Raw genomic sequence first — 24,249 nt, 5'->3', positions numbered from 1 at the left:
AACTCCGATGGAGATCCTGGTGTTTCCTCCAAATGGGGTTGGCAGCGCTCTGGAACCAGTAGCTGGCTAGTTCCTTCCTAGCTGATTCCTGCTTTCACAGTTTTATCGGCAAGTCACAGTTTCTTTAGAGGAGCCATTTCAAGCCCCTTGCCCATTTTGTGATGATTAGCTCAGTTAGAGTGAGATCATAGAATCTGTAAATCCATTCGACATGGCATTCATAACAGGCCACTTACTGAGGTGAAAAAGCACGCCGGCCAAGTTTGGGGACTGTCACTCTTTCCTCGGCATTCCTAGCCTGTCACACTGGAGGCTGAACAGTGACATTCAGCTCTAGTAAGGCCCGGTGATCAATCTGCGCATTGCATAATGTTTAGTATAACAGTCAAGTCTTGCTCCAATTCTGCTGCAGAACAAACACTCCAAAACTCAGTGGCTGATAACGATAAGCATTTCTGTTTTTTTCTTGCTCCTGGTCCAGTGGGGCTGTGGGGGTTTGATGGATCCTGACTTGGGCTGGGTGTTTTCAGGCTGCAGGTTGGCCAGGCTTGGTTCGGGCCTGCAGATTTTGTGCTAATCTGGAGCCCAGGCTGATGTGACCGCAGCCACCTAGGACCTGTTCTCTTAAGTGATAGCAGAAGCTCAAGAGGGCGAACCACACAGCACAGGACACATTTAGAGTCCTGCTCACAAGCCACGTCCACTAATATGCCTTTGGTCAAATCCAACATCACTGGCGTGGGGGAGGGAATATATTCTCTCCCACAGTGGGAGGCACTGCAGCGTGACAATGGCAAATATTATTAATGCTATTCCACACAAGTAATGAATTAGAATCAAAGCACCACAGTGATATAAACAGAAATTCTCAAGTTCTGGTATCTTCTTCCTATCTGTGTGTGTTTGCTTGGGCTGCCGTAACAAGGTACCATAGACACGGGAGCTTAAACAACAGAGATGTATTACTCATAGTTCTGGAGGCTAGAAGTCCAAGATCAAGGTGTGGGCAGGGCTGGTTCCTTCTAAAGGCTGCGAGGGAAGGATCTGTGCCAGGCCAATCCCCTTGTTTTGTCTTTCTCCTGTGTCTCTTCACATCATCTTCCTTCTCTGTGTATCCGTGTCCAAATTTCCCCTCTTTTGAAGGACACTAGTCATATTTTTTTCAGACCCACCCTAGAGACCTCAGTTTAACTTGATTACCTCTTTAAAGAGCCTGTCTCCTAATAAGGTGACATTCAGAGGTTCTGGAGATTAGGAGTTCAACATGTAAATTTTCGGGGGGATGGGGTGGGCGACACAATTCAACCCATTAACACCACCCCTCAGAGAATGGTGCTGTGTACTACTAAAGTGTGTGAGCTCCCCCTTTGGAGACTTTCTGGCATAGAGATGAGTGGAGAAAGTTTTCTTGCACCTGGCCATGACTGGTACCTCTTGGCCCAGTGTTGAGCAGAAGACAAAGGCCCCAGACTTTCAGGCCCCACTGCAGTCCCATAACCATCAGCAGAAGCCCTGATCTCTTTGGCTACACCATACCCGAGCCTTAGCTTAAGTTCATCAACACATCTCTGCCAAGGGGGAAAGGGTTGGGGGAGGGATGGATTGAGATTTTGCGATCGGCAGATATAAACTATTATATATAGGATGCATAAACAACAAGGTCCTACTATATTATAGCACAGGGAACTATATTCAATATCCTGTGATAAACCATAACAGAAAAGACTATGAAAAAGAACGTGTATAAATATGAATAACTGAATCACTTTGCTCTACAGCAGAAATTAGCACAACATTTTAAATCAAGGATACCTCCATGACATTTTTTTTTTTTAAAGTTCATCAACACATCTCATACCCACTTTGCTGGGGTGGGGAGAGGAATCTATCTCAGCTCTAAGGTGTCATGGAGGCAAAACCCGTGCGTCAGTCTTACCATCTATGAAATGAGTACTTCGCCTCATTTGAGTGGGGTATCATGATGTTTCATGTTTGCTAGAAGAGTCCTAGAGGAAAGGGCAGAGTGAATCTCACTGATGATTCTATAGAACAACCCAACTTTTCTTACTCATGCTCAAGAAGGGGTCTGGGACAAAGGACTAAACTTGCCTAAGTCTGCATTCCAGTGAATGGGGCAGAATGGCCCGGCATGTACTCAGGCAGTAAACGTCTTTAACACTTTACAGGAGCTCGCAAGGAGGCAATTCTCTTAGCAGACTGCCCCCGGAACGCTGGTCTGATTCATTCCTGAGTGATGTGGCCCACATGTGCTCACTGTTACAGCAGAAACAAGTGTCCTTTCTGCCCCGTCAGCGTTTTCCATCCTGGCATAAATTAGGTACACACTCGCCATTTCATTAAGAAATTATGTCTCTGATGTGATGCGCGCGTCGGGTTTCCAGAGGAGGACACAAAAGCCTGCCTGTGACTGGGGACAGCCACTTCTCCGGAATACAATGACCGCTCCTGTGACACCTTGGCCTTTAGGGAGAAGAGGAGGCGACACAAACTGCCCCCCTAGACCCGACACCGCAGACAACAAGACTGTAGCAGAATGATCAACAGCTTCCTTTCTTCCTCCCCACCCCCATGCCTGGTGTTGGAATATTCCAGACATCTGGAATTATGACTGGTTAAATGCAGTCAAACACAGATTTCTTTTTGTGGATATATTGTGATCTAAGACCCAGGAGGGCAGGGATATTGGGTAATTGCCATCCGTGCAATAAACATATTATGGAAGTTTATAAACTTGGCCTATCTCTTGGCTGTTCTAGGCTTCTGATGTGTCTGGGATGGCTTTGATTTGGAAATCGCTTAGACGATAGGCAGACTTTTCTTTGCTGAGCATTTGCAGTACAATCAGATAAACACATCTGTGGCAAGTCCTGTTTGGGGTAGTTTGGGGCAGACCAAAGGAGAGAGTATTTTTTATGAAAAAAACACATACATTAAAAAAAAAAAAAGTGTTTGTGACTCAGCCAGGGTTGGGAAGAATGGAAAATATCACAAGATATTCCATGCACATGATATCTAATCTCCCTTTTAGACAGAAGAAATTCAAATGAGCCTCTGCCATTAAAACTTTGATTATCAGAAACTTCGTCTTAATCAGAGCTTGCCATAAACTCTGGGTGCTCAGCTGACTTGTGTATTTAACATGCCTGATAGTGTCTGCTGTTCCAATTATCCAAATTTTTTTCTCAAACTCGATTTCCCAGGGCCGCATAGTGTTCAGCTAATCAAGCTTTCACTTTTTAAAAAAGTGTTTATCTCTGGCTTTCAACATACACACTGTGTATACAGACACACAGGCACCAGATCTAGGAAGATGTCAGGGTGCTTTATAGGTGGCCGAGTGCAGAGTTGTATTTGCTGATGCATGGGCAGCTCTGGGCCCTGGGTGCACCTCCTCTCTGCCTCTTCCCTGGGCCGCCCACCCACCCCGGGACCCCTGTCTGACCAGAAGTACTGGGAAGGCAGAGGGCGTGCTCCATGGACAGATATTTCACCAGCTCCCAGCTTCCCTCTGCCTCCTCCTCCTAGGCAGCAGAGGGAAGGAGGAGGCTCAGAAAGATTAGCCTTCAGGAATGTGGTTAGCACACACTGCACTCATAACTCTACCTCGCAGATCACAGCACACAATCACAGGAAATGCCGCCTGTCAGGACGACGTGCACGCTCACGCGTCAGTTCCCACACATGCCACACGTGGCAACGTGTACACACACACACACACACACACACACACACACACGGTGCCCTCAGACCCACGTCTGGCACACCCTCCACTCTGCTCCCCTCATTACCAGCACGTGCCCTGCAGACCCCTGGGCCCCAGAAGTTAGGGGAGAAGATCTGATTTTTTGTTTTCCACTTTGCTTCCCATTCTGTGTTTGGTCCACAATGGTCAAGAATTGTTGAGAAAGTCTATCTTGGCCCCATTCCAGGCACCGGAAGGGATGGGGCCAGAGATTGTGTTATTTCAGTTGTGGGAGGGGAGGCCCACAATGGCCTGCCTGGGATCCGGCACGATTGCATCCCGCAGCCTGGCCGCCTGGGGCCAAATGTCCATGCAGCATCTTCTGCGCATGCCCACCAAATCCCACTGCCCTTTGAACCAAGCTCTTTTCTGCCACTGGAATATTCTTTTCCCCTTTCTCTGCCTATTGCAATCTTCCCCTTTCCTCGATGCCTTGCACAAGCCCCATCTCCCCTGAAGAGGCCAGCTGGAAATGATCTCTCTCATTTCAAATCTTCAAGGCTTTATTTTCTATGGCACTCATTGCTCCCAAACTACACACTGCCATTGGGTGTTTGGGGTTTTTTCTGCATGTGAGTGCAGAAATTTTTGGGAGTGCTACTCCACCACTTACTTTGTTTTGTAATTCTCTGCCTCCTGATGCAGTTTAAATATGATGACTTGCACATAACAGACACTCAACAAATGTTTATGCAGGATGATAAGACTAACAGCTACCATTAACTGAGCACATACTGTGGGCCAGGCACTTTTCTGGATGATTCTATTTAGCCTTTTGGGTTTTGATTAAATACATTTTATATGTACAATACTTTAACTTGTTCTCTTTATAAAAAATTAAAATTTAATACATGGAGTAAGAAGAGAAAGACTTTTCCATTCCACTTTCTACCCCCTTTAATCATACCCCTTTATCTCCTGAGAGGTAATCACCATCAATACTTTATTCTATCTGACCTTTGTCTAATATTCTTATATATCGGTAAGATATACATGGGGCTTCCCTGGTAGCTCAGCTGGTAAAAAATCGGCCTGCAGTGCAGAAGACCCTGGTTTGATTCCTGGGTTGGGAAGATCCCCTGGAGGAGGGAATGGCAACCCACTCCAGTATTCTTGCCTGGAGAATCCCCATGGACAGAGGAGCCTGGTGGGCTATAGTCCATGGGGTCGCAAAGAATCAGACAGAATACATATGTAATTTTACAGTAACTCACAGTTTAAATGTCACAAAATTGTAAGAGGAGAAGTATTAGTTTTATTTCAGAAAAATTGAAGCTCAGAGAGGTTAATGAACTTTTCCAATGTCACACAGGTAGAAATTGGAAGAATCAGGATTTGAACTTGGCCTCTGCTCCTTCACTCTGAATCATTGTGGGGTTTAAGGGTTGCCTCTGAACCGCCTGTGTCAAAACACCTGAAGGGCTTGTTAAATGTATAGGTTTCCACCTGGCCCTCAGCCCTGGGTCCTGAGTAAGTTCATGATGAGACTTTAGATGGTGGAGGACAACCATAACCCACTGATACATAAACACTCTCCTCCAAAGGTGTCCATGGGGGTGGTCTCCCGCCGTCTAGCATCATCTACTCCAGCTGGACAGACAACCAAGGGTCATACAGTGGTGGAGTAGCACTCCCAAGTCAAGCTACCTAGGTTCAAATCTTGGCTGTGCTACTTCCAACTGTTAACTTGGGCAAATTAATGAACCTCTCTGGGCCTTAGTCTCATCTGTAAAATGGAAATAGTCAATATTAACACCTCATTCCTAGGGTTGTTGTGAAGCTTAAATGAAAGTAACAGACATGAAGTCCTTAGAACAGTACCTGGCAGAGTACCATCTGTACAGGTTGCCACTGTTGTCAGAACTAAACCATTCTGGAAGCTTTCGGGGAGCCCCTTAGGTCTCAGGCTACTGTTTGATTGTGGGATTACACGTGTGATTCTCAGTGATGTTCTCAAGTTGGGTCTTTTCTGAGGGCCCCTGCACAAACATCCCGCTTGGGTGTGCCTAGAAAGATCCCTTGAGATGAGGCCCTTCCCTGTCCATCCATTCTAATGACAGGCAGCTGGAAGGACCTCCAGAGAATCCTGCCACCTCTAGAGGCTTTTTCTTGTTTCTACCTCAAGTGTTAGTTGCTCAGTCATGTCTGACTCTTTGGCAACCCCATGAACTGTAGCCTGCCAGACTCCTCTGTCCATGGGATTGTCCAGGCAAGAATACTGGAGTGGGTTGCCATTCCCTCCTCCAGGGGATCTTCCTGGCTCAGGGATTGAACCAGGTCTCCTGCATTGTAGACAGATTGTTTACCACTCTGAGCCACCAGGGAAGCCCTTTTCTACCTTACAGCTTTCCTGCTGCTGTTTTAGAGGGCAGCCTTTTGTGGCTGCTGGTGGTGTCCAGCCAGATGCTCTGCATTGACCCCAGCTGAGCAGCTCACAGCTTCAGCCTTCTCTGGGGGACCTACAGCAGCAGCCTCGCCCAGAGCCAATGACTTGGGGCTTATGTGCCTTCCTGCCCCCATGGAGGTGGCTTACAGCCAGTGACTGAGCGATATGGGAGATACAAAGGCCCACCCCCTGTGTCAGGGATGGGAATGAATGACTCTATGATTCTGCCTCCCCTCTTTTTCCCTGGCCCACCTCCCACCAGGGGATCAAGCTGAGGCTAGGCTTTGGCCAAATCTCCATCTTTGCTTGGCTTCTTTGCCCATCCTATTCTACTTCCCTCGCTCTGTTCCTTTGGTCTCCTGAGATCCCTTGCCTCAGTAATTCACTTGCACAAGAATCCATGTCTGGGGCTCTGCTTCTGGAAAACCTGACCTAAGACACTGCTGGTTACTGTGGCCTGCAGTAATAGCCCTCGAGATGCACGAGACTGTGACCAAGCCATTCCTGGGTCTCTCTGTCCCTTGCTGAAGTAATTAGTTCCCTCCTAGGGCCTGTTTTCTAGCCTCTAATCAGAAGTTGGTATGGGGGAAGGGTGCTGAGGTTGGAGGAGTATAATAAAGGAAAGAGGGAAGCATGAAGCGTGAAGCTGAGAAACTCAGTCACCTGGAAGCCAGGAAGAGTGGGAAAGTTCCACTCAAAACCCGATGTCAGGACCACCCGCTGGAGACACTCATTTACCTCTCCTTTCTGTGTGTGTGCACTGTGAAGTCATGAGCCCTGAATGCCAGCAAAATAACATTACATTAGTTAGTGCTGCTTGCTGCAGGTACGTTAAGCTTGGTCTAGTGAAGGCGGGGTACTTGGGAAATACAGAAGAGTTTTAAACCTGTTTATATTGTTGCATTGTAGGTTTGGAGGGGCAGGCAGGCTCTGGAAGTTTACACAGGCCACTGACATGGAACTGCCCTGGGCTGTTACAGAAACAAAATGGCCACTGGGAATGGCTGTCCTGTCCACTGCCTTTTGGTCAAGCACTTTTTTGACAAGTAGTTGTTGACATCAGCGCCTTTGTGTTTCTCTCTGCAGTGGAGTTCCCTGAATACTGTCTTTCCAGAAACTGTTTGGTAGGCAGGTGATACTGCTGTAATGCTGGACATTTGGTTTTTAACTCCCTTCCTTAGTTCTCTGAAGGAAGCCATGAGATATGTGGCCTATTCCTCCCTTCAGAAGTCTGGAAGAAGGCCTGTAAAGGGGAAGTCAGGTACCATTAGGACACTTTGATTCTCTGTAAAAATTATCTCTGATTTCAATACAAAATATTATTATGATACACTAATTAGGACAAAATGTAAAGAAACTCCGCCTTTCCTCCTGGCAAGCACCATCCTACTTTCTGTGTCTATGAATCCGACCACTCTAGGGACCTCATATAAGTGGAATCATACAATATTTGTCATTTTTGTGTCTGGCTACTGTTTTCCATAGTGGCTGCACCATTTTACATTCCCGCCAGCAGCACACAAGGGATCCAGTTTCTCCACATCTTCATTAACACTTGTTATTCTCTGTTTTTTCTGGGTTTTGAAAATAGCCATCCTGATGGGTGTGAAGTGGTCTCTCCTCATGGTTTTGATTTCTTTAGCTAAACTTTTATTTGTTGGGGGAAAGAGTTGAGAGTAATGAGGCCTGTACAGGAGGCCAACTGTGAGTGGACTCAACTTTGCCTGTCAGAAGCCAATCTTCCCACCTCTGGCAGGTCACCAATATCCTCTGGGGCCTGTTGTATAAAATATGCATGGAGTGTCAAACTCCCTTCCTCAAGGATTATTGATGCCATCAGTTGACATATAAAAAAGTGCTTCTAGATATTTCGATGCACGCACTTTATCTTTTGTTAATTCATTTTCTAAATAGCAAGCCAGTTCAAATACAGGTGACCCAGAGGCTGGAGTGGGGAGGCCTGGGTCACCCCAGCATAACAGCACTGGGTGCTGGCTGTGGGGGAGGGAGGAGCACAGAATTGGAAGCCATCCTTCTTGTTTTTCTTTCTCCCTTCTCTGTTAGCAAGATTTTTGTTTTTGCTTGTGCAACACATTCCAGTGTCTGTTGTCAGGCACACATAAGACTTTCCAGGAAAGCCAAAGGCCAAGCCCTGGCTGACTTAGCTGATAAAGATGCAGTGAGCCACTCTCAGATTTGGACAGTTTATTACTTACATAAACAGTGAAAGGAAGATTAATCAGAGGTGCCAGCTCCCTGGGTGTTTGTCTCATCCCCAAAAGAATGACATCAAAACAAAATGGGCTGATGGACCCCTTCTAGGCTGGTGGTATAAACATGTAAAACTAGGCAGTTTCGCACAAGCTCTATCTTGAGGGGTGGGGGGTGGCATGAAAATTTCCCAGCTCATCAGAACCAGGGAGGTGATGAGAAACCATCTCCTGAAAGCCTCCCAGGGGAGATGGGGAGTGTTACTGGCTGGATTATATCCCCCACACCCCAAATTCATATGCTGAAATCCTAACCCCTAGTATCTGCGGAATGTGACTGCATTTGGAGACAGGGCCAGTCAAGATGTAATTACATTAAAATGAGATCATATGGGTGGCCCTCATCCAATCTGATTGGTATCTTTATGAGAAGAGGAGATTAGGACAGAGAGAGAAGGTGATGTAAAGACTCAGGAAGAAGACAGCCATCTATAAACCAAGGGGACAGGCCTGGAACAGATCCTTCCTTCTTGGCCCTCAGAAGGAACCAGCCCTGCCAGCACCTTGATCTTGGACTTCCAGCCTCCAGAACTGCGAGCAATTAAATTTCTGTCTGAGTATGATGGTCTCAGCTGACTGATACAGGAGATGACTGGAAGGTGGCCTTCATCTTCTCTTGTTCTGCCAAGATGCAGATTAGCTGTAGTTCAAACCTTGCCTGTGTTGTGGCCCATGTGGATATATGGAAAGTCACTAGGGTGCCATGGTTCAGCTGTTCCTAGAGGAACACCGGCTTGTCACTTGCTTTGTGGATAATGAGATTTTATGCTGGCCGTGGCTTCCAAATCTTTTAATGCACATACATATATATTCGAGCTTCCCAGGTGACACTAGTGGTAAAGAACCTGCCTGCCAGTTCAAGAGAGGTAAGAGATGTGGGTTCAATCCTTGGGTCAGGAAGATCTCCTGGAGAAGGAACTGGCTACCCACTCCAGTATTCTTGCTTGGGAAATCCCATGGACAGAGGAGCCCGGCGGGCTACAGCCCATGGAGTCCCAAAGAGTCGGACATGACTGAAGCGACTTAGCACACATGCATATATATATATATTCGCTTGTATTGTTTTAACTTTAAATTTTTTATTAAAAAGGGGGACTATACCCTACCTATTTTTTCACAAGGTTCTTTTTTCACTTGATGGGCAGTATCACTGCCCACTGACCCCACTACAGTAGTGTACTCTTGAGGCCGACATTTCCACTGCTGTCCTGCAAGAAGGTGGCAGAGGTGACAAAAGGTGAACCTGTAAGGAGACCATTGTGTTTTCAACACCAGAGGTCATGGTGGCTTAGTATAGGACAGTGGCAATGAGGGTGGAGAAAAGTAGATGAATATTAGCTATACAAAACATATACAAAATCTCACCTCTTCCTCACCTCCCCTCACTGCATTTCCCTTCCCTAGTTCAGATGTGAAACGTCCTTCCAGATATAATGAGCACACATCTCCACTTATAAAGTTCCATTTTATCTTCTGTTAGCTTACAAAGTGGAATCATACTATACCCAATTTTTTTGCAGGATTTTTTTCATTTGACAATGAGTGAGCAGCTTTCCACATCAGCATTCACCCAGGAAGCTTGTTCTCTTTTTTATGAGCTGCATACTATTCCAAATCACAGGGAAGCTTGACATCATATTTTTTAACTATATCATTATTAGTGAGTGGAGAGGTTGACCACACTATTTTCAATGTTAAAATAAACACCTTGGACATAAAGTCTTGTTCTCTCAGGTGGTTCTGTAAAATGGATTCCTAAAGTGAGTGGTATCAAGAGGTATTCAATTGACCCTTGAACAACAAGGGTTTGAAGTGCTCAGGTCCACTTATAAGTGGTTTTTTTTTAATAGTAAATATGACAGTGCTCCAGAGGTTAGTTGAATCTGTGCGTTTGGAACCGTGAATGTGGAGGAAACACATGTATATCTGGAAGGCTGGCTATAAGTTATACACAGATTCAACGGTATGGAGGGTCTATGTCCCTAACCCCCATGTTATTCACAGTTGAACCTGTGCCCCCTGCAGTGGAAGCACGGAGTCTTAACCACTGGACTGCCAGACAAGTCCCAGAACTGTGATTCTATGGGCACCAGAAATCACATACAAGAATGTTCATTAGCAGCACTATTTGCAATAGCTCCAAGTTGGAAACAACCCAAACGGCCTTCATCAATAAAACAGAATAATAAAGTTCGGTTTAGCCATGCAATGGAATTCTATGCAACAATGAATGTTCTGCTTCACAGAACAGATGAAGTTAAAAAATATTTGTGGGGGAGGGATGGACTAGGAGTTTGAGGTTATTACATGCAAACTATTACATATAGAAGGGATGGACAACAAGGTCCTTCTGTATAGCAAAGGGAACTATACCCAATGTCCTGGGATAAACTGTAATGGAAAAGAATATATGTGTGTATAACTGAGTCATTTTTCTGTACAGCAGAAATTAACACAACATTGTAAATCAACTATGTTCTAGCTGATTTAAACTGGAATATCTAAAAAATATATAAATTTTATTTATATTCAACTAAGCTAAAAAATGAAATAAATATATAATATTTGGTGAAAGAAGCCAGACACAGGCAAATCCTTTTAGAAGCTGGGATAGTGGTTATCTTCGGGGAGATTTACTGAGAGAGGGCTCGGGGGCGGGGGGCTTCTGGGTACTGATAACATTCCATTTTCCCATCTGCACTGGTCACCTGGGTGTGTTCAGTGTCTCAGCCACACACTCAGGATTTGCATCCTTTTCTGGAGGCATGCTCTACTTCAATAAAAATTTACCTACATTTCTTTAAAGGTACATGTATTTAAAATACCAATTGGGACTGCCAAATCTCCCTCCAAAAAGGTTGCACCAATTACGTGCTCACCAAACACCACGCACAGGCTCTCCTTTCCCCACCTCCTTGTCAACAGCAATGCTAGACAGCTTTTTGATTGTTTGCTAATTTGATGGCTTTTGAAAAAGGTATCTTCTCATTTTCATTTGCATTTTCCTAATCACCCAGAGGTTGAGTATCTTTCATGTTTATTGGCCATTTGACTTTCTTTCTCTATGAATTACCTGTTTATACTTTCCCCCATTTTCCCATCTAACTGTTGGTGGAGGTTTTATTGATATATAATGGATATTAACTTTTGCTCGGATGTGTTGCAAGCATGTTCTTCTAAAGCACCTTTTGCTTTGTTGAATCGTTTACGGCACATCGCAGGCATCTGCTGAGTTGAAGCAAACCATGTGGATAAGTGAAGCAGGCTCTAAGGCCAGGGCAGGCCAGGGAGCATGTGTGCCTCTGCTGGGAACCAGTGTGCTGGGTCTTCTGATTCTGCAGGAGATGCCGGAAATATGGATTTTTATGGGAAAACTTCCAATTTTAAAATGCTGGCAACTCATTCAAAAAGCTGTAAGTAACTAGAGGAGACAGCAGTGTCTGGGGTGGGTTGGATCAGTGGGACACCAGCTTTCAACCTCTGGTTGACGCTGTATTTCCCTGCAAAGGGGGCTGGTGTTGTCACATCCACCCATCTTTTCCTTTAGAACTTCTGAGTTCTGTGTCATTTTTTTTTTTCTATCAGTTTAACACTTTTTTTTTTTTTTTTAACTCTGTAGATGCTTCTCTTTTAAGGAGAGAGAAAAGCTTTTCATGCTTTTATTCCAGTTTCCTTAATGAGAAATAAAGGTGAATACCTACGTTACTGGACTCAAGAGGGTAGAGGAGGGTCTGACCTTGGGGATGTCCTTGGGTGACTGGGCCCAGGAATGGCTAAAACATCAGAATTAGCACTCCTTCCCGTTTTCTCATTTAAGGCCAAGGACTGCCCCCTACCCCCCTGCCCCAGGATTTCAAGGGAAGAGAATAAAGAGTTTTATTTCATGATGAAACTGGAGGCCCCTGGGAATACCAAAATTCATACTAATGTGTAAATGACTTACTGCAGACCCCTTCCTGGAAGCAAGTGTGTTAAGTCAGATCAGGGAAAGAGCAGATAGAGGCACTACAAGCCTGAAAGTACAGGAGGACAGAGGAGCTCGTCTTGAGTCCACTCCTTTGTGTCAGGGAACTTCACCATTCCCAGCTGTGTCTGGCTTTCCTGGACTCACCCTGCCCCTCGGGGCTCCCACTCTGGCTGGAGAAACTGTCATGGTTCTGAGCAGAGTTGATGGGAAGCAAAACAAATACCCGCCCCCCCCCCCCCCCAACTAGCTGGGGGTACCATCTTTGATGGTATCATCTGGGCATTTCTCACCCATGCTAATTAACAGCTTGCTTTGGCCAACATGGCACATCAAGAAACTACTCTGGGGGTAGAAAAGTTTTTTTCCGGTTGCATATTTAGCAGGACCCAGCAAGGGACAGAACAGGGGATTGCCGGCTAAGCACCAACAGGATAGCACTTCCCTTTTCTAGCACCAGATGACTGAGGTGCTGGGCTTATCCAGGATAGCAGCACTGATGGGCGTGTGTTTATTCGCCTAGTGTGTATTAGAATTGTGCTGAGTGCTGTGCATGCGCCACCTCACCTCCTGCAGTCCCTGCTCTGCCTGCAAGGGAAGGCGGTTACTATAAGTGGTGGAGTCCAGCGTGAACCAGGCAATGTGCGTGAGCCAGGCCTCAGAATTCTGCTTCCAGACCAGGGCTTCCTGCCCTCCCAGGCCAGGCCAGGGGTGGCCCTCCATTCCAGCAGCTTCTCCAGCCCAGTCTTGCAACACCTTGGGTACTGGGTCTTCAGGCCACAGGAGGACTGGAAGCAATCCTAGGTAGTGAAGGACATAGGCTCCAGATCTCACTGACCCCGCCCCTTTCTGCTTAGCCTCAACGGCCCCACCCCCTCTTGCTTCCCATCTCTACCCTGGGTGAAGACTCAGATGTCCAGAGATGCTACTGCTACTCTAGGTGTGAACCAATAATGAAGGTGCTGGATGGGAAGAGTTTTGAGGTGTGACTTTTCCAGGCCGCGCACATTCATTAAAAAGCAGCACAGATGATATAGTTTCTTTTCTGATTCTCAAAGTGATCGTGTCTTTTGTAGAGAAGTTGAAGCTACAGAAAGATCCAAAGAAGAAAAAAAACACTGTATCTTAGCACCAAATCATTGTCAACACTTTCAGATGGTTCCTGCCACTCATTTTTGTACATTTATGAACATATACATAGATTCAAATTTTCAAATGTATATAGTTTTGAAACAAAGTTGAGATCATTCTGGCAATATACTTTCAGAACATCTCTTTTCACACCTTGTGTCATGTGTGAACACTTCTGAAAAGGACCCTGTGAAGGCAGGGTGGGTAAGATGGGTGGAATCAAGGAAAGAGAGGAAGGTGTGGGTTTTTTCAGCTGCGGGCTTCCCTACCCACCTCCCCCACCCACCCCCCCACCCCCCCACCCCCGCCCAGGACAAGGTTGTTCCTGGGTCTCTGGGAGGGAGAGTGATACCATTAGCTTGGGGTGAGGGCAAGGAAGAATCCTTCTTCGGTGTCACTCATCACCTTCTTGGGAGGATGGGAGCCTCCTAGCAGCAGCGGGCGGTGGCCCTCTGGTCTTGCCCCACCCCCACCCCATTGTGATCTAGGACCCCACAGCTTTCCCCTCCCTGTGGTTTTGTGTGTGTGTTTGTGTGTGTTATGTGTGTGTCAAGGGGGGCTGTCTCTCAGAGGGACTAAGGGGTGGCTTCTAGCTTCTTGAGGCTCTCCAGTGTTGGGGGCAGGGCACTCATGGCTGAGGTGCTTCCTGCCTCTTGAGAAACAAGCTGCCTTTTGGCTGTGACCGTGGTACCGATGACCCCCATTAGCTGTTTTCCTAGAAGTGAAAATGCATTTGCTCTGAGTTCTGTCATCCCTTGTGACCCAGGGCTTTCTGAAGCAACGCCAAGAGCACAGGGCTGGCCACCAAACGGAGCCCTGCTAACCTACCCTCGAGGGCACTTGGACTTGATGCCAACCTTGTGAGTACACCCCCTGCCTCCCTCCTCCAACCACCCGCCAAAGTTCTTGAAACATAGGTTTGATGCTTCCCTGGAAGGTGGTTTGTTCACTCATTGGTGCCAGTGAAAGAGGCTCTGCTTGGTCATAATGATTAGAATGAGAGGGACCCAGGTTAGAGTCCCAGCTCAGACCTTAACTTGCCACCTTGGGCAAGTTACTTAACCCCTGTATGTTCCATCTCCTTGAATGGAAAATGGGCCTACTTACTTCACAGAGATAGATGCTCCGCAGATCAGTTCAGTTCAGTTCAGTCGCTCAGTTGTGTCCAACTCCTTGTGACCCCATGGGCCGCAGCACACCAGGCTTCCCTGTCCATCACCAACTTCCGGAGCTTGCTCAAACTCACATCTGTCTAGTTGGTGATGCCATCCAACCATTCCATTCTCCTTCATCCCCCTCTCCCCCTGCCTTCAATCTTTCCCATCATCAGGGCCTTTTCTAATGAGTCAGTTCTTCGCTTCATATTGGAGGTTCAGCTTCAGCATCAGTCCTTCCAATGAATATTCAGGATGTTTTAAATTACCTACATTTGGCTTGGCATCTATTAGTGTCTGAACACAGCAGGTCTTCAGTAAATGCTCATCATTGTTGTGTCTTAAATTTACTCCTCATAACTTTTGGCAAAGAATATTATCACCCCATTTTACAGAGGGGGCAGCTGAGGCTCAGAAAGTTAGACAGCATTTCAGTTATTTACTATAATGTAACAACCTCCCAAAGCTTAGAGGCTTAAAACAACATGGAATGACAATGAATGAATGATAATTTCTCATGATTCTGTGGATTAATTGGGTGGTTCTCGGGCCCCAGGTGGTGTCAGCTGGGGTCTTTCGTGTGAATGCAGTCAGTTGGCAGCTAGATGTGGTTGGAAGGCCAAAGAGGGCCTCTCATGTGTGTGAAGCCTTGGTGCTAGCTACTGGCTGGGCTGCCTCAGTTTTCTTCCTCATATTTTCACCAGGCTAGCTTTGGCTTCCCCAAGCATGGCAGTTAACTTCCAGGATGGAGTGTTCCGAGAGGACAAGCCCCAGCATGAAAGCACTTTGCAAGCCTCTGCTTTACCTCATGCTTGTTTATATCCTTATTGGCCAAAGACAGCCACATGCCCAAACTCAGAGTCAGCATGGGAGGGGGCAACATGAGGGCATACATACTGGGAAGCATGGCTAACGGGGATGCCCAAGTAACAATCCACAAAAAAAAAGTGGGGGGGTGGGGAGCTTGTCTAGGATCCCGGCTGTGGAATGGCATAGCTGGGATTTGAACCCAGATCTGTCTGCCTCCAAAATCCATGCTTCTTGCTCAAAGCATGGCTGAGGCTGACTCTATGGCAGGCTGGTGTTTGTGGCCGTCCCCGCCAGAATCAAGTGGCGATGTGATTTTCCATCTTATCTTCAGCCCACCCCTACCCTAGCACTCCATGATGTCCTTGAACCTCTCCTGCTCACCTGACAGAGGGGGGAAAAGCACCTTTTTTTCTGCTGGGCCCCCCTGCTCTTCTCCCTTCCATGTTAACTACAGAAAACTACACCTACTTCCTTCAGAGTCCCAGCCAGGACAGTGGTGGCCTCATCACCTGTGGACTGTCCAACCACAGCGGCATCCTGACTCTGCTGGCCGCAGGGTGCACACTCTCCCTGGACCTCTGTTCTATTTTCAGGGTACCCTTACTCGGAAAGCAAGAGTCATGGGAACAAAAAGAGATAAGCCCAAGTTTATAGCACATTGTTGTCATCCCAGTGGACTTCTAGTCTACCCACCAGCTGGGCCATCTCCTGAGATAGGCCTCCTACCCTCCACCCCTGTCTACACTCAGCTGATGTGAGTTGGCTCCATGGTGATGACCTCAGGAAGCCAGTCTCTCTGGCTCCTGCCTGCCTCTGACTGAGTGAGGCCCTGGTCAATTTCATCCACTGACTGGAAACCTGAACACCCAACCCCTAGGCGAGAAGCACCCTTCCATTTAGGTTGTTACATAATATTGAGCACAGTTTCCTGTGCTATACAGTAGGTCCTTGTTGGTTATCCATTTTAAATATAGCAGTGTGTACTTGTCCATCCCAAATTCCCTAACTATCCCTTGCCTCCGTCCTTCTTGCTGGTAAGCATAAGTTCCTTCTCTTGGCCTGTGAGTCTGTTTCTCTTTTGTAAATAAGTTCATTTGTATCATTTCTTTTTTAGATTCTGCATACAAGCAGTATCATAAGATATGTCTCTTTCTCTGACTTACTTCACTTAGTATAACAATCTTGTCCAGGCAAGAATACTGAAGTGGGTTGCCATTTTCTTCTCCAGGGGATCTTCCGAACCCAGGGATCGAACCTGGGTCTCTCTTGTTGTGGGCAGACTCTTTACCGTATGAGGCACCAGGGAAGCCCATAAGGTATGTCTCTTTCTCTGTCTGACTTACTTCACTTAGTATGACAATCTCTTATCATCATCTCTTGACCAACCTAGACAGTGTATTAAAAAGCTGAGGCATCACTTTGGTGACAAAGATGCGTTTGGTCAAAGCTATGATTTTTCCAGTAGTCATGTACGAATGTGAGAGTTGGACCATAAAAACGACTGAGCCTGAAGAATCAACGCTTTCGAATTGTGGTTCTGGAGAAGACTCTTGAGAGTCCCTTGGACAGTAAGGAGATCAAAGTAGTCATTCCTAAAGGAAATCAGTCCTGAATATTCATTGTAGGGACTGATGCTGAAGTTGAAGCTCCAATACTTTGGCCACCTGATGTGAAGTGCCAACTCGTTGGAAAAGATCCTGATGCTGGGAAAGATTAAGGGCAGGAGAAGAAGGAGACAACAGACGATGAGACAGTTGGATGGCATTATTGACTCAATGGACATGAATTTGAGCCAGCATCAAGAGACAGTGAAGAACAGGGAAGCCTGGCATACTGCAGTCCATGGAGACCTAAAGAGTTGGACATTACTGACCTAGTGACTGAACAGCAACAATCCATGTTGCTGCAAATTCTTTTTAATGTCCAGCTATCATCTCTTGTAGGAGCCTCAGTACCCCCCAGCATGCATTTGTGGAGTCTAAACTGGGTCCACAGCTGTTCTGCCTCAGTGTGGGGCAAAGGCTAACAAAAAGCAAAGCCTCTGGAAGAAGAGGAAGTGTTCTCTGGATGCTGAATGGGAGACCTTGGGGAGGTATGTGTCTGTGTGGGAGGTCTGTGACTTGCACCCAAGGAAAGGTCATGGTCAATGGGAAAGCCTTTGATGAGAGACAGTCTGAGTTGGAGCCCAAGAGTGTCATCATGCAACTATCTGCATCATGCAACTATCATGCAGATGGATGTGGGACCCTCCCTCTGTCAGACCCAGCCAGCTCTCCTGGTGTAAGGCCAACAGACTGATGTCCTGGGACGCAAGCTCCCAGGAAGTGGGCTGCGATGCACGAGAGCTCTAGACTCCTTGGTGTTCTGTGTGGTCTGGCTGGGGAAAGCCAGGGAAAATCTGGCAACTGAGCTATAACGGCCAGAACTCTTGGCTCTGAGCAACAGGAAGCAATTCTGGTTTATTTAAGCAGAAAAGGACTTTATCAAAAGGGTCTTGGTGAGTTCACAAAATAACCAGGAGGCCTGGAGAACTGGGTTTGGAAAGCAGGCCAAAGGTATCTGCACAGCGGTCAGGACCATGGCCAAAGTCAGGCCCACCCAGTGACCATCCCGTTGCCAAATCCAGGACACCCGGCCTTACACTGCCACCTCTGGACATGGATATGGTACCTGTCATCCCAGGAATGGAATGTCATTGCCATGGTGACTGCCACCTTCCATCAGAATGGACTTCTGTCCTCCGTGCATCTGTGCATCACCAGCTCCTGACTCCAAGTCTTTGATGGGGCATCTGATTGGCTGAGCATAAGTCAGGAGCCCATACTAACTGCAGTGATAGCTGGGAAAGTGACTGGATGGCGTTTTTCACTTCTCTGGTGGGAGGCAACTAGCAAGATGGGAAATTTCTCAAACACGGTTGTGGGGGGTGGATGTGGGTCAGCCTTGTATTTCTCACCCAGAAAACTGTAGAACAGATGTCTCCAGGGAATGCTAGAGGATCGTGTGTCTCCAGGGACAACCCGGGCTTGTTTTCCCTTCCTCCAGATATTGATGTGGATGTGTGTGTCTGTGTGTGTAAGGATGGGAACACAATACACAATGTGGAATCAGGAACCCTGGGTTCGATTCTAAGTCCCTGGGCCTCAGTTTCATGTCACAGCCTGTTGTCCAGCCTTTGAGCATGCAGGAGGTATGTGGTAGCTTCTACTATAGTCTGGGTCATTGGGCTAAAAGATGCCCCTAAGATTGCCAAAGCTCCAAATGGAATGGGGCCATTGGTTCTGTGTATCAGATGAAAGCACAGGTTTTGGAGTCAGAGAGATCAAGGTTTACGAGCCTTGTGATCTTGTACATGTTCCTTGACTTCTCTGACCCTTAGTTTCCTTACCTGCAAAATGGAGATGAGGTGGCAGGCACTCAGCCTCCTTTCCAATCTGGTCCTTTGGCACATTCATGTTTTGCAGCGGTTGAAGGCTAAAAACTACAGTTCCCAGACACCTTTGCACCTGGGGCTGCCAAGGAGAATCTGATTCTAGCAGTTAGGTGCACTTGTGCGAGGTTAGGAAGGCAGCAGTGAGGAAGAGACCATTTGCCTGCTACTCTGGCTGTTGCTGCTGGAGACAGTGTGTGTGTGTGTATGTGTGTGTGTGTGTGTGTGAGAGAGAGAGAGAGAGAGAGAGAGAACATTCTAGTGTTTGATTAGTCACCAGCTTTGTGGGTATTGAGAAGTGTTGTGGCGGCAGTGGCTTCCTGACCTTGGAAGACAACTACAACAGTGTCCTCTTGAAAGCAACATCTCTGTGGCTGGCCCCCTCCTTCCCCACCTTCCTGGTGATGGCGGAGATGGCAGCAGTCTTGGCAGCCCAGCTCAGTGGTGTTATGGGCGTCTAGAACCTGCTCCAATGATTTTGTAATCACCTAATTTCCTGTATTAAATCTCTCCTGGCTTAAAATAGCTGGAGAGGTTTTCTGTTTCCTGCAACTGAACCCTAACTGCTATAGGAGTCACACCCCATTGCTCACAGTTTTTAGGATAAGATGAGATGAGGTAGGGGGGTTGCTACACAGCTTTGTAAACTGTAAAGCCTTTTACATCTGTGAAGTGTTTTTCAAGGAAGGGTACCCCTTTTGTTGGGCTTCCCAGGTGGCTCAGTGGTAAAACAATCTGCCCGTCAGTTCAGGAGACGCAGGAGACCTGGGTTCGATTCCTGGGTTGGGAAGATCCCCTGGAGGAGGAAATGGCAACCCATTCCAGTGTTCTTGCCTGGAGAATCCCATGGACAGAGGAGCCTGGTGGGCTACAGTCCATGGGGTCACACAGAGTTGGACACGACTTAGCACACAAGCACATCCCTTTTGTCAGGGGAGACTAAACGTGATGGAAACCCTTGTGACCAGCCACTTGTTTACACGTTCTTTTACCTTGAACTGCTGGGGCAGGACACAGCCTGAAAGAATTTAGGTAATTTGAGTGGGTCAGCTGCTTTCAGAGGCTGAAAGGGTTCTGCTGTGGATTCAGGGGAATTCTGCCTCTCTGTTCAAGGTTACGGAGAAGGCAATGGCAACTCACTCCAGTACTCTCGCCTGGAACATCCCATGAACGGAGGAGCCTGGTGGGCTGCAGTCCATGGGGTTGCTAAGAGTCAGACACGACTGAGCGACTTCACGTTCACTTTTCACTTTCATGCATTGGAGAAGGCAATGGCAACCCACTCCAGTGTTCTTGCCTGGAGAATCCCAGGGACGGCAGAGCCTGGTGGGCTGCCGTCTATGGGGTCACACAGAGTTGGCCACGACTGAAGTGACTTAGCAGCAGCAGCAGCAGTCCAAGGTTAGTGCAATGACTTGTGTGCCACAGCAGCTGGGACAGGTGGGAGGTGTCCTAGTGTGAACCTAAAATTCAGCTACCACGGGACTCCCCCCCTCCCCATGCCTGGGATCCCCCATTAACCCACTAGTTTGTGTTAAAGCCCACTTTAATTCCTTACCCCTCCAAGTTGAATCTCCCACTAGTTTGTGTTAAAGCCCACTTTAATTCCTTACCCCTCCAAGTTGAATCTCTGTATTTACAAAACGTTCCCCTCCCCTCCTATCAGGTCTGAAGGATCTCCCTTTCTGTGGTGAATAACATTCTCATGGTCATGGCATTTGCCCCTATTTTCTGCCACAAAATGAGGACTCTCTGTGGGGTGAGGGGCCAGCCAGGTGGTCCTGGGGGACGTGAAGCTGGGAGGAAGCTGGGCTGGGGCTTGACTGCCAGAACAATCCAGGCTCCACTCCAGCCCATCAGGGGGCTTGAGGCTGAGTGGGCAAGATAAACTGTTTCAGTGGTTTTTAGGAGCCCTAATCAACTGTGAGGCAGGGCAAAGCCCTCAGGGACAGATAAAGCCAGCCCCGTGCTCCAAGCCCAGTTGGAGCCAACGTTTGTGTGGTTTGAACTTTCGTGTGGTTTGGACAAGTCCGCCCGCCTTTGCTGGAATGGATTACTCCGTTCCCAAACTGCAGTGCAGTGACGCGAATGGCCCTGGACCCCACAAGCCAGCCCTGAAATGATGTAGGTAGCTGGTCCACTGTCCCCGCACGGTCCTACAGGCTTGGGGAAGAGAGGTTGGGCATGCTATACCCCTGGTTCTTGCCAGTGGCTCGGGGCTTTAGAAACACTCCCTTGCCCGAGGCAGGCGAGACCTTCGCGTCGGGGAGTTGAGCTGCTACAGGTTTGCTTCTCTGCTCCTGCTTCCAAACTTAAAAGCCCACTAATCTGCCCACTTTCAGATTCCATCTTCACCACGGCTGCCTCCAGGACACATAGTCGCCCCGCGCACGGGGGAAGCCCAGGACACTAGGGACACCGCCTGGAGCCTGGGTGCATAGCACCCAGTCGGGTTTTTTTTTTTTTTTTTTCTCCTTCCAGCTTGAGGTTTCTTATTTAACCTCTGAGGTGCCAGAAGCTTTGGAAGGCTCACAGGCAGGTCTTTGGCCGGCTGGAGAGAGGCTGGGCACGACAGATACCAGCACCACCGGGGGTACTCCATGTGTCGGTGTCTGTAGTGCTTGCGTGCGGCAGAGCAAGGCTGCCCGGTGAGGTGGATGGACGCTGGGCTGGCAGGCACCCATCTGACAATGCCCCGTCCCCTGGGAAGCCAGTGCCAGCCTGTGGGGGCCACAGCAAAATAGAATCAGGAACAGGTGCTGCCTGGGAGGGAAACTCGGGTGCCTGGCAGAGCTCAGTGATGCTCGCACCCTCCAGGGACCTTCCTGCCTCCACAGAAGGTGGGGACAGAGAGAGGCGAGCATGGGGAGAGAGAAAGGGAAGTGGGAAGAAACTGGTCACGGAGGAGGCTATTTTTATTCGTTGCTACAGCTGCACGCATTGCTCTGACCAACTAGGCAGAGAAAAATCAGACTAGTTCCTGCTGAAACGAACCTTAAACTTGGGGTGGGGGGCAGGGAGTGGGAGGTGCACAGGAAAAGGGTGAAGAGGGGGAAATCCCTGAGGATACAGCACAGTCTCCAGAAAACTTCACTACACAAAACACCCCCCCCCACCTGCCCTCCACCACCCCAGATGCCTCGGCCTTAACCATGGCTGCCAGAAGTGGGCCATCCTTTCCCTTCTAGGTGAAACCTTGGGCAAGACCCAGTCAAGATTAGGCATTTGTTCATCACTGTCTTCTGCTGTTGGGCCTCGTAGAGCCTTATGCCTCCAGCAAGGGGCAAGACTCCTGGGTGGTGTCCATTACTGTGGTCACCCTAGCACCCGGTTGTTGTTGTTGAGTCACTCAGTCGTGTCTGACTCTTTGTGACCCCATGGACTGCAGCACGCCAGGTCTCCCTGTCCATCACCATCTCCCAGAGTTTGCTCAAACTCATGACCATTGAGTCAGTGATGCCATCCAACCATCTCATCCTCTGTCACCCCCTTCTCCTGCCCTCAGTCTTTCCCAGATCAGAGTCTTTTTCCAGTGAGTCGGCTCTTCTCATCAGGTGGCCAAAGTATTGGAGCTTCAGCATCCAATCCAGCAAACAATCCTTCCAGTGAATATTCGGGGTTGATCTTCTTTAGGATTGGCTGGTTTGATCGTGCTGTCCAAGGGACTCTCAAATTTCCCTTGTGCCCATTTGCAGCCAAACCCACTCTTTAACTCTCAGTATTGGCCGCCACTGATCTGCTTAACTGGCAAATGTCCCAAACAGGAAACTGTTAGGGATCAAGGCCCTAGAGTGAGACTCTTGAGGCCATGATTGTCTAAGTCAGCAGTTCCCAAAGTGTGTTCCAAGGATCTCTGTGGTACCCCAGACCTTTTCAGACTGTCTTTTCTAACGGCAAGCTCCATTTTCTTCATATACTTCAACCAAAACCACATATCACAACAGATTGGATAGTAAAGCAGCTAGGAGAAAGCAGCTGTCCTCTATGAAGCCAGCTACTAAAGAGGTTTGCAAAAATCTATAACAATGTCACTTTTCTCCCTAATTCTTTCTTTTTTTCCCCCAGAAAATACAGTTGTGTTTTTTTTCCATTAAATTATGCTAGTGATGTTAACATGTATATTAGTTATCTATTGCTGTGTAACAAATAACCCTAAAAACTCAGCAGCTGGAAACAGGACACATTATCTGTCAGTGTCTGTAGGTCAGGATTCTGGGAGCAGCCAGCTTAGCTGGTTGGTTCTGGCTCAGGATCTCTCATGAGGCTGTAGTCAAGGCATGGGCCTGGGCTGCAGTCATCTCAAAGCTCAACCAGATGAAGAAACAATCCACCTCTAGGCTCACTCACGTGGCTGTGGGCAGACCTCAGTTCCTTGCCATGTGGGCCTCTCCTTGTGACATGGCAGCTAGCTTCCCCAAGAAAGAGTGAAAGACAGCACACAAGACGGAAGCCACAGTCTTTTTATAATCTAATTTTTGAAATAACGTTCCATCACTACTGTCCTGTCCATTGAGTGAGTCAGTAAGTCAGTGAGTCAGTAAGTCCACCCCACATTCAAGGGGTGGGAAATCCTTAAGTGTGTGGATGACAAAGCAGGGATTACTGGGTACCATCTCAAAGACTGCATCCCACTCATTTAATAAGTTCCTTAGTGTTATTTTTATATCGGTTAACCAATATTTAAAACTTTTCTCCATTTTTAATTATTAATATAGGAAATATTGATAGATGGGTCAATATAAACAAAAGCTTTTTGGAGTGTTCAATAATAAAAAAGCAAAAGGGTCCTAAGATCTAAACATTTGGAAACTGCTGGTCTAGGTGTTATAGGAGTACATTGGTGACACATGGAGGCTAGTCTACCCACCTGCTCATTCACCCATCCATCTATCCATCCATCCTTCTATCTACCCATTTACCCATTCATTCACCTTCATTCTTTCATCTGTCCTTTCATGTATCCATTCTTCTATCCATCCATTCATCCACCCTTGCATCCATGTACCTATTCACCTATCAACCCATACAGTCAAAAATGCTAGGCTAGGGCTGGCACTTTAACAAGATTGCTAGTGACTGCCCTATGGCGTTTGTACCGTTTTAACTGATGAAGCAATTAACAATAAGATAAATTTAAAAATAATAATGTCAGGTTGTGATCATTTGGACCCCCAAAGCCTGGAGCCCAGGGAAGCAGGTACTCTCAAATTGGCACCATTTTGGGGGTGACATCATTCGTGGCTGAGACTGAGGTGGGGTAGGTCCAGATTGGAGGGTCCAGGGAGCAAGGAATGTGTGGCAGCTGTGGTCAGATGGCATGAGGCCCTGGTGAACCAGAATG

General features: G+C 47.5%; 1 long non-coding RNA gene across 1 annotated transcript in view; it reads left to right on the top strand.

Moving 5' to 3' along the window:
- Window positions 1–24,249, top strand: part of LOC133052418 (uncharacterized) — an 83,673-nt gene that overhangs the window by 46,470 nt on the left and 12,954 nt on the right. The window contains exon 3 of the long non-coding RNA XR_009692047.1: window positions 16,707–16,794. This is a non-coding gene — a long non-coding RNA (uncharacterized LOC133052418). The remainder of the gene's footprint in view (window positions 1–16,706; window positions 16,795–24,249) is intronic.

The sequence above is a fragment of the Dama dama genome, chromosome X (assembly GCF_033118175.1).
Source record: "Dama dama isolate Ldn47 chromosome X, ASM3311817v1, whole genome shotgun sequence".
NCBI classification, from domain to species: Eukaryota; Metazoa; Chordata; class Mammalia; order Artiodactyla; family Cervidae; genus Dama; species Dama dama.
Note: the sequence above shows the minus strand (reverse complement) of the source record. Positions and strands in the feature narration are given on the sequence as shown.